At 38.4% G+C, this 10873-nt stretch overlaps 1 pseudogene across 1 annotated transcript; it reads right to left on the reverse strand.

The window, feature by feature from the left end:
• Nucleotides 1-5138: 5138 nt before the first annotated feature.
• On the reverse strand, nucleotides 5139-8699 carry LOC149529567 (disease resistance protein Roq1-like; annotated as a pseudogene). Its single transcript, XR_016358551.1, has 5 exons — nucleotides 8029-8699; nucleotides 6828-7908; nucleotides 6389-6709; nucleotides 5344-6282; nucleotides 5139-5252 (listed from the first exon to the last, which is right to left on the reverse strand). The product of XR_016358551.1 is annotated as a disease resistance protein Roq1-like (transcript).
• Nucleotides 8700-10873: the final 2174 nt, after the last annotated feature.

Consider the following 10873-nt stretch of genomic DNA (forward strand, 5'->3'; position numbering starts at 1 on the left):
TGATCAGGTAGATTAGATGCCTCCTACATAAACAAAAAATGAAAACCCAAAGTTAGACTACTAAATTTATATGATTCTATGTATCTAACATTGAATTACTCAAATGCATAATGATCTTTTCTTAATGAAGATTTGTAGTATTAAAATTTCATCATAAATACCTCTCTTGTCAACCTCTTATGCCAATTAGGAGTCCTCTCATATATCCTCGGCAATGCTTGAACCTCGTTGATTGTGGCCTGTGTATGTTCAAGTATGTTTGTCAGATGAATCTACAACTTAAACTATAACATTATAATTCATAGCATGCTAAATTTATAACATATAATCAGAATTCAAACTACAACTTACTCGTGTCAACTCCTCCTTTGGATATAATAGCTGCGTCAGCAAAGATACAAAAATCTTGCGTCCAACCTCCTATGTACTAGGTGTTTCCTATGAGATACAAAATACTAGTTGTTAATATCACGTAAATCGGTTTTAAATTTATTTATGAAAATAAGGAAAATTAAAAATAAATGATACTTATACATATGATGGGGCTCTCAGTGCGAATGGAAATGCCAGAGTGTCTATGACATGGAATCTTCCTGGACTCATCACCAGTAGCCACGCCCTATACAATAAAAAAATGTAATTAAATTTCATTACCACAAACATTTTACAAGAATGCATTGATATTAAATCAAATAGAAAGCACCTAATTACCTTTCCCTTGTCAATGGGTCATGCTTCATCCCCCACACTTTGTCCCCCACTGACAGATGATACCTGCAAGAGAAAAGAATGATTAGAAACCATATGTGCTACAATATCAAATAGAAAAAATAATGAGAACACAACATAATGTACCCTAGATGTCTCAAGGCCAAATGAAATAGTTGAGAGTGTGACATTATCAACCTGTCTGAGCTCCTCCTCAGTCATCAACTAAACATGAATGAAGATCACATACATATATAAGTCAATATGTGTTAAAAGTTAAAATTACTCTATTATACAGATTAACTTTAAATCGCATATGTCATAACAAAAAAATGTATACATGTACCGATATAGAAGGAGTCCATGCCTCTGCATGCCCCTCCTCTCTTATGTCAAGGTGTGTAGCCTCTGTACGCACATCTAGTGTATCCTCGTCAAATACAAACTGATACTCAGAAAGATCACCTATGGGACCCAGACAAATATTCTTGCACGTTATGCAAGTACGGGGCACACAAACATGTGATGAGCTCACTGATGATGAACTCACGCCAGTATCATCAACACGAGGAGGCAACACTGACCTAGCCTAGGATATCAATAGGCTACTCAATCTATGGATGACTCTAATAGTCTGAGAGCTAGCCTCTGCAATGATATCAGGATGTTGCACTCGAGGAGGGGGGGAGACATCAGTAGGGGGGACAAAAGTGCTAGCTTTCTTCCATTGGGCAAAGGGTCTATCCTGAGGAGCTCCTCCTCCTACACCCATGGTGGGCTTCATGCTCTAATAGTTCACCTTGAGGCCCAACACAAATTCTGTATACACTTTTCTAAGAAAATAAAATGGCAACTCTAAATTTTTGTGTGGAGGGACGTAAAAAACCATCCACCAACAATCCCAAAAGTTTGCACGCATAGCGTCATTTGTGCACCATTTAATTGATAGTTTGGGGTTTGTGCGTTCAACTTGTTTACCGATTTTTGGGTCCACAAAGAGGCTAACCAAATCATCTTTAGTTATATTTAGGGCCGCAACCTCATCATAGTCTAACCCATCATCAAACATGGCATCCATTTGGTCACGCCAGCAAAGAGCAACATTTTGTTCATTGGTAAGTATTTCAATATTATTCACTATGGTGTTTAGTGTGGATAACATAGGAGCCAATGTGAGTATAGTATTATATGTAGTTCACAAAACCCTCAATTCGACGAGATTTTCAAATATCAAATCTTCGATTCGAGGAGGGTTTTGAGGGGGTAGGGGATCGTTTGGTGGAGGGTTATGATGAGCATTATTTCTTACCTCAGTATCATCATTTTGGTTAGCCATACCTATTAATTTGCAAGACATAATTTCTATTAAAAACAACCTAAATTTCAACAATTTCTATTAAAAAAAACCTATTTTTTAACAAATTCAATTAAAAATAACTAATTTATAATAAGATTCATTCAAAACATTTAAAAAAAAAAAAAAATTACTAATATCGTATACCAGTTTTGAGATCCGATACCGGAATAGAGGGAACTCTCAAACACAAAGAAAACACAATGTGAAAAGAGCCCTCGGGTTTTTAAAAAAAAAAATCAATGCAACAGGTTTTGGGTATCCGATATGAAATCGGATATCTGATAAGGCTTGGTCCTAACTTTTTAGCTTTGGTATCAGGATGGGTGGAAAAAAGTCAAAGCAGATTTTGAAATGCTTTTAGACATTTTCAAACTCTATTTTTTTCACATCGCCACTTTTTGGCACACCATGATCCTGCACATACCCATATGCTTCATTTTTAAATTTTCCTAGTAATTATTCTTTTAGTATTTCTATTTAATAAATGTTTGGGTCCAACAAAGTTATTGGGTGGAGAGTTCTTGTAGGTACATTTCTTTTTTGTTGTGGAACTAAGAAAATGATATTAGATGTATGTGAAAATGGATTAGCGAATACTCTTCCCTTGTGTAACCTTGAAAGGAAGTTTTAAGATAGAAAATCTGATAAAAAATATTTATAGTTCAAGTTAATTGATAGTTGTGTTTTATGTGGAGAAATACAAATATATATAACTTGAAAATGAGATTATATAATTATATATGTCTTTATTAGTCATTTTCTAAGGAATTTTGTGTTTCATAGTAACTTAGTTTTGTTACTATCTTTCATTTTAGAATTAGTTTATTAGGCTCTTTAGATGCTTAGTTTTAACTTCAATAATTGAAAAATGGTTGATCTTGGAGTACATAGATATCCTACATAAATATTTGGAAACTATATAATTTGATTGACAAATTAGAAAATATTCATCATGGTTGTAGCCTACCACTATAAGTGATCAAGTCAATGATAATAGATTAAATTGCTCTAAAAAAAAAAAAACCTAAATCTAACATTACCAAATTTTCTTTGCTAATAATAATTTGGCACATAATTATACATCAAAAGTTATGCCATTAATTTTGCAAGAATACATCATCACTGTCACTATAAAGAAATCATAACGATATCGTATAAAAGAAAGATATATAAGCTATCAAAAGATGCTTATTCAATCAATTTAAGCCGCTTAGCAACATTCAGTATATGCAATAATTACTTTAAGAGCTAGTTTTTTTAGTTAAAATTCAATAAAATACAAGTTAGATTGGTCAACAAACCAATCCACACAAATGAATTAATGTTAAAGTAAAATCATAACAAATGAAATGGAAGTTTGATTATAAAATGGTAACATTTAATGAAAGCATAAATATTTAATTTCCTTCTATGAAGAACAATCAATTGTATTAATCATTAATATAAAACACAAGTTGTATACTAAATGATTAACACAAATAATATTATTAAGGCATTAGGATACAAGATCAGTGGGATTTGAAGATTATCTCCATCATTTGTTATCACAACAATATTTTTTAGGATTCTAATGTGTGTGTGTGTGTGAGAGAGAGAGAGAGAGGGAGAGCAGGGGGGGGGGGGGAGGGAAGAGGGGGAGGAGGCAGGGGGGAGGGAGGGAGGGAGGGAGAGGTAAAAAATATTAGAGTAAGATGGGGAGGAAGGGATAAAGATAATGAGATAGATTTGTTAGGGGCGGAGTTAGATGAAGATGGAGAGGGAAGGAGGGAGGGATAGAGAAAAGAAGTAAGGGAGGGAGGGAGAGAGAGAGAGAGAGAGAGAGAGAGAGAGAGAGAGAGAGAGGTGGGGAGGAGGGGGAGGAGGAGTAGAGATTTAGAAAGAGTGTGTGTAAAGAGATAGAGTGAGTGAGAGAGGCTAAGGTGAGAGCAGAGAGAAATAATGAAAGAGGGGAAAGGGGGAGAGAGAAAGAGAGAGAGTGAGAACATATAAAGCATGAGAGAGTAGAGAGAAAGGCTAAGACATGGTAAGAGGAGAGAGACAAGGAAGGGGAGAAGAGAGAGAGTGAGGGGTCCAAGGGAGAGAAGATAGAAAGAGAAATAGGAGAGAGAAATAGAGAGTAAAAGAGAAAGAGGGAGAGAGAGAGTGAGGAGAGAAAGAGGGAGTGAGGATAAATATAGAGTGAGAGAGGTTAAGGGGAGAGTAAGGAGAAAGAGAGACATTGGAAGGGGATGGAAGGGAGAAAGAGAGAGTGAGAATAGAGAAAAAGTGAGAGTGAAAGGATGGAGGAGAGAGAAAGAGAGAGTGAGAAGGGGAGATGAAGGCGAAAGAGAGGGGGAAGGGAGATGAGAAAGAATATGAGAGAGGGGAAGGGGTGATCAGACAGAAGAAGAGAGAGTGAGGAGAGAGAAATATAGAGAGGGATAGAGATCTATAAATATACCACAATATCAACATTGAATATATGTTTTAATATGAAAAGAGGAGCTTGCCTAAATCATGTTACTTTTCAAATAAAATGTAATTATTTTGATTACAAAAAGAAATGAAAATAGAAATATTTTACTCAAACTACACTTGACTTAATTATAAGTACAAACATAATTATAACTACTTAAAAATATCATCAAAGATATACAAGAATATCGGCTTAACCCTCGCACCTGTCAAAAGTGCAAGTGCTAGTATTAAAATTTTCACTCTAACAATAATTTATTTGAAATTATAGATGTTGCTTACAAAGAGTTTGGAAGAGTTGCCTAAAACCTTCAACAACGCTGCCCATCTCTCCGAGTATTATCCATCCATCGTACAGTTCCATTGAGGGGCTATTTACGAACATTTCATGGCAGCGCCCTGCATCGTTGATAAGTGAGGAAACTTGTGTCAACACGCTTAACACTATCCATTCTCCCTCGCTCAGTAGTACCCAACAAATATCTCTTCTTATATTACGCATTAAAGGTATATAATTGTTCTGTCTACTCCGGACAAGATAACATACAATAGCCGCATGTGATAATTTTAACTCCCGTCATGTTAAACTCCATTTCAGGGAAGAATAATTACCCTGAACATCCCTCACTGGTTTAACGATGACAAGACCAGGAAAGGTGAATGAGTCCAAAATGGACTGAGCACTAGGAAATATCCTTCCACATAATGTCATTTCCGGCCATGGCGAGTGCTTCTGCAAATCAGTTACAAAACTCTTCAGTTAAGCAAATCAATTATTAAACTTTGTAGAATAGCTATTTCATATTTGTAGCAATCTTTATTACCTCCATTTGTATGCTTTGAATGCAAGCCTCAAAAGCTGATATGTTCTCTGCTCTCAGACTCAGCCTCCAGGCCCCGCAAACTGGGTATGCCAGGTGAGATCCAGTTTGTCCATAATCTCAAATCCTCCAGTGACGTCAAATTCTCTAAACCTTCTATTTTCTTTAGTTTATAACATTCCTTGACATGCAGAGTTTGTAAGCTAACTAATCCTCCCAAACTCGGCATCTCATATAACTCTGGACATCTATAAATTACGAGAGTGACCAAGCTAACTAATCCTCCCAAACTCGGCATCTCATATAGCTGTTCACAGCGTTCAAGTGTAAGAGTGACCAAGCTGGACAAGTTTCCAAAGAAATTGGCAGCTTTGTCAACAATGGCCACCCAACAATTTCGACTTCTTCCAATTTTCTTAGTCGACCGATGCTAGATGGTAATTCCCTTAACCCTACAGTGCCATAAAATTTGAGTTTTACCAGAGAAGCCTGATTTGTGATCTTGTGGGGCAATGTTTCTAGCTTTATGCACCCACTGACATCAAAAACCTTGATGTTTGCCATGTTTTCTAGAATATCTGAGTCTAAGGTGAGCTCCACACAATATGATAAATTGAGATATTCGAGGCGTATCAGCTGCTTAAAAGACCCAGGCAACATCTTTAAATTCCTACACCCACTCAAATCTAAATGTCGCAGATTTAGCAAATCCCCAAAACGGTTTGGTAGACTTGATAGCTTCCAGCATTCTTTTAAGACCAGATGCTCCAGCGACTCAAGTCGACAAAACTCTTCTTGCAAGCTAACTAGTCTTAGTGGAGGAACGATCTCCGTACAAACCAAGGATAGTCTTTTCAAATGCTTGAGATGTTCTATTGACCTGGGAAGACTTTGAAGCTTGTGGGCATTATGAATTAGCAACTCCCTCAATTGCAAAGGACGCTGCACACAATCAATTTTCAATTGTATTCAGTTAAGCGTCAAAAACATTCTAAAGAAAAACGTCATCATTCTCTCTAATTGAAAAAAGCTTGAGCAAATTTCTTACACGCGCGTCATCCCACAATTTTTCCAAATCCCGAGCATTGAATATATCTAGAACTCTAGTATTCTCCAATGAGAGCCACGACGGAATATTTCTGTGCTGGAACTCAAACCATCGAAGCCACAAAAGGCCTCTCGATAGCTCTCCACATTCGTGGGTAAAATCATTTCCTGCAACAGCAAGAAGTTGCAATCCATCCCTAAGATTTGAGTTTCTCGTCATCTCCATGTACTCCTTGAAAGGCGGTGTTAAATCAAGACGGTTGAATGATATCCAACGATCAACCGTGGAAGCGGCCATTATCCCCCGAATTGGCATTCCTCGCTAAGTTGAAAAAAACAACATAACTTCAAAACAGTTTGGGGAAAAATTAAAAGAAAGACTCGATAGGCAACCAAGGTTTCCCTGCTATTGATCAATGGCAGATAAGATATAATTTTACCTGAATATGAACAACACTCTGTCTGTCAAACCAGAATCGTGATGGTGATGATGTAGTTGCGATGCCCCTTCCCAGATCCCTGAGGTGATCGTGCATCCTCATACGCCCTTCCTTGTCCACTTCCACAAGGCACTTGTTCACAAGCGTTTCCAAACTACAAATACCACTCCACCCTGAATCTGATCCATCCCACACATGAATGGCCGATCCTGTTTCTTCGCCAATGAAAAAACAAGCAATATCCAAGAATACATTTTGCTCATCTGGATCGAGGGCATCAAAGCTTACTTTTAAAATGGCCTTGATATCCTCCGGCAACGCTTTCCGAATCTTATTCAGCTGAGCATACCAGTACTCCGTGGACTTCTTACCATAGAGCTGTCCTCCAATGACCTTGAGAGACAAAGGCATTCCGCTACAAGCTCCTAAGAAGAGTTCAACTAATTCATCAAAACCTTCTTGTGGGGAAGCTTGCAAGAAGGCATGCCAAGACAAGAGTTGTTTGGCGTGAAGATGCTGCAGTGGTTGCATTGTGTAGATGGATGTGATGCCGCATTTTGTAAGTACTCTGCCTTCCCGGGTTGTGGCAATGATCAGACTACCCAATCCGAGGGTCTCCAAAGGGGGCAACAGAGCATCCACTTGATCCTCGTGGTCTACATCATCCAAAACTACGAGCACGCAGACACTTTTCAACCGATCTGCTAAAATTCCCTTGCCTTCCTTATAATTGTCAAAGGATTTAACGTTTTGTACACGGAGATCCTCCAGCAGTCTCTTCTGTTTGGCATGCAGAGCGTTCTTGGATGCGGCATCTCGCACATCATGCAGAAAACAGGAGCGACTGAAGGAAGAGCATTTCCTGTTATAAAGCTCTGTTGCCAGTGTAGTTTTTCCGGAGCCGCCAAACCCTAATATTCCCACAATCTGTGCATGCTGCTCACCCTGACTCTTAATACTTCTTTCAAACCCTTGTACGATCTCATCCATTGCAACTGGGTGTTTGGCTACCTCCAGAGGCACCTTTTCCATTGTTCCCAAAACAGAATTCACTATGCTCTTCAGAAGCTTCCCTTCGTCGCTATACATTTACAAATCAAAGGAAATGTGATACAACAAACTTCTATGGTAGAATGATATATGTACCATGCAAATGATTCGATGAAACATGGGAACTAAAGCAGGAAATTGCATCACTCACTCATTATGGCTGTCGAGCATGTAACCAGAGAGATAGGAGACCTTCTGCAGCGCGCTTTTCCAGTCGTCCAGAATGGCTGAGGAGTACCTGCGCTTCATTTTGAGTTGGGAAAACGCAGGGGCATAACACCCTTTCGCTTTCCCCACCCATCGGAGATCATCGGGTTTGACATGATAGAAGACGGGAAGTATTTTGGTGCCAGATCGTACCATAAATGCAAGCTCGGCCAGACACCAGGGAGATTCTGCGTACCTCTCTGAAAAAATAGCAATGTGAAGTCCGGCAGAGCGCATCGCGTCCTGTATCTCCTCTGGTATGGAATCTCCCAAATGGAGCTCATTTTCATCTAGAAAAGCACGCAAGCCAAGCAGATCTAAGGTGTGGTAGATGGTACTGGCTAATTTGTGCTTAACGTCACAACCTCGATGATAAATGAAGACGTCCCAATGCCTCTTCTTCGTCGATGCTGAAGATGCTTCCGCTGCAATTCCACTGAAAGCATTTTCTGGGTGTCCCCGAGGCGCGGAAGTGGATGCATTTTCCATCGAAAGGAAAGAACTGAAAAAAATATTGAACACTGAACTGACACAAATTCCCACTGGTGTTCAAACGTAATTGGAGACTGGCATAGGAGTGGCCGCTGAACTCAGAAAAAGAATGGGCAGGGGAAATGAATTTATCATCAACTGTTAAAAATATAAATGCAAATCTTAAAGAATGCTTGGCAGCTGCGCAGGACAAAGATAAAGTTCTTAAAAGTAGCGAGAAACCACATTCATGTCTCTTTTTTGTGGGTGGAGGTAGGGGAATTGAATTGAACAGGAAACGGAATTGAAAGCTTGGTAGCTTTGGGATAAGAGGAAATACGAGGAAAGTTGAGCAGAAAATAAGAGGAAATACAAGGGAAGTTGAGCAGAAAATATGAGGAATGAGCAGAAAATAGGAGGAAATACAAGGGAAGTTGAGCAGAAAATAGGAGGAAATACAAGGGAAGTTGAGCAGAAAATACTTGTGACAGCGTTAAACATTATGGTTTAGGCAATGACTATGACTATTGGCCTCAATAATTAAAGAAGAGCAAATAATGAATGCCTATAGGCATTTGAAATGGTACACATATTATAAATGCCAACGAACTTTCCTGCATTCAACAACTTCGAATATTAGAACAGGACAGAGAAGGGCAAATGTACGAAATTGAAACTTCCAATTTTAATAGTTGTGCTTAGCTGCTCCCGAAATGAATGGTGCGCCACATACATATCAAACATCAAATTCAACTATATTTAATCATTACTATAACGCGGCAAAGCAAACTGCAATGGTGACTACTCATAAAGGACACTAACGTGAATCTTCCACCGACGTTCCCCACAATGGATTGACTTTCTTCAAGCCGGCTATGCAGGCGACCAATTCTCCCACTCTCCATTCAATGGCATGGCAGCCGATGTCTATGCTGACATAGGATGACAATTTTCCTGTTTTTAATTACGCCCAAGGCGTTTTCTATATGGAATGTTCGATCTGATTTCTGGGATCAACGGTGTACGGTTCTCCTTAAACATGGACGACCATGGATTTCATTCTGTTCGTTGATTTCGGATATTCGGGATTTTGTTGAGATCAACGGTTCATAGCTTATAAAACCAAAGAAAGTCGTTCAGATGTTTTTGGCCGTTGATATATTCTCCTCATTATTCATGCACAGCTGTCTAGTACATTTGTAAAACACTGTAGTTGTTACCTCAGAACTGATAGTTTGACCAACTTGGGAAACAATCAACGATTTCAATGGTAATCCCATATAAATCATACCTGTTGAATATTTCAAGCCATCCCAATATTTTCTAAAAGTGTTTGTTTTCACCACCGATGCAGAGCGTAAACAGAATGAAATCTGATAATGAAGAGTGCAGCGGGGTAATGTGTTGTTGTTTATTTTGGCAGCCATGTCCATGAAATAATCAGATTTTCAAAGGTCACAATTCCCTGAGCATACCCCATACTTTATGTTGTACTTATGATCATAATAATCTGGATTGTCTTGAAATAATGATAGTGACCTATTGATTTATCAAATGCGTATCCAAGTGGATAAATGTCACCTACAACGGCCCATTCAGGTTCAGCTCCAAAACTAAGATGAAGTAGCTCCTTGCTCAAATCATGAATGAAAACTCCATAAAATTAGAAGATGGTCTCGCACACTCATTTTCCACACCACTCACGTTATTTGTATGAGGATCATTTATTGTTTGATAATATACACTGACAACAACTGTTTGAAGGTCAAGATCGACTTCAATTCCGTTCCCAACTCTTTCGTACGCAATTTCATTGAGCCAAGTCCAAATACAAACGCCTGCCCAGTTGTGCGTATAGCATCCTGTTGGTACGCGCATATTCTTCAACCAGTCGTCGCAATCAAAATACCTATTCCACTAACTATACTCCATTTTCCATGGTGATATGTTTTATTCACTAGGAATCTAGTGAAGAATAATATTACAAATTATTAATTGATTAGTGTCATTTAAAAACTTCAGAAACCCAAAACCCAACATTCAAAGAGAAAACAAAGGAATTGATGTTGTAATTCATGAATGAAAATGGGTTGAAATGGAGTCCAAGCCAAAATGGCATTTGGGACTAGCCTTGAAGCTAGGATTGATTGCCCCTTTTGGTGAAGATGCATATATTGTCATAGACTTTAGGACAAATTAAATTTGTATTCTTTTGAAATGATTTGTGTGAGTTCCATCTCGGAAAATGCAACATTGATAGCTAGTGAATCACCAAACCCTTTTTCGTCCCTAATTGGGTCCATCAACAAGAAATTTGG

This window comes from Cupressus sempervirens, chromosome 11, assembly GCF_028749045.1.
Source record: "Cupressus sempervirens isolate cs-2001-9-10 chromosome 11, ASM2874904v1, whole genome shotgun sequence".
In the NCBI taxonomy this organism is placed as follows: Eukaryota; Viridiplantae; Streptophyta; class Pinopsida; order Cupressales; family Cupressaceae; genus Cupressus; species Cupressus sempervirens.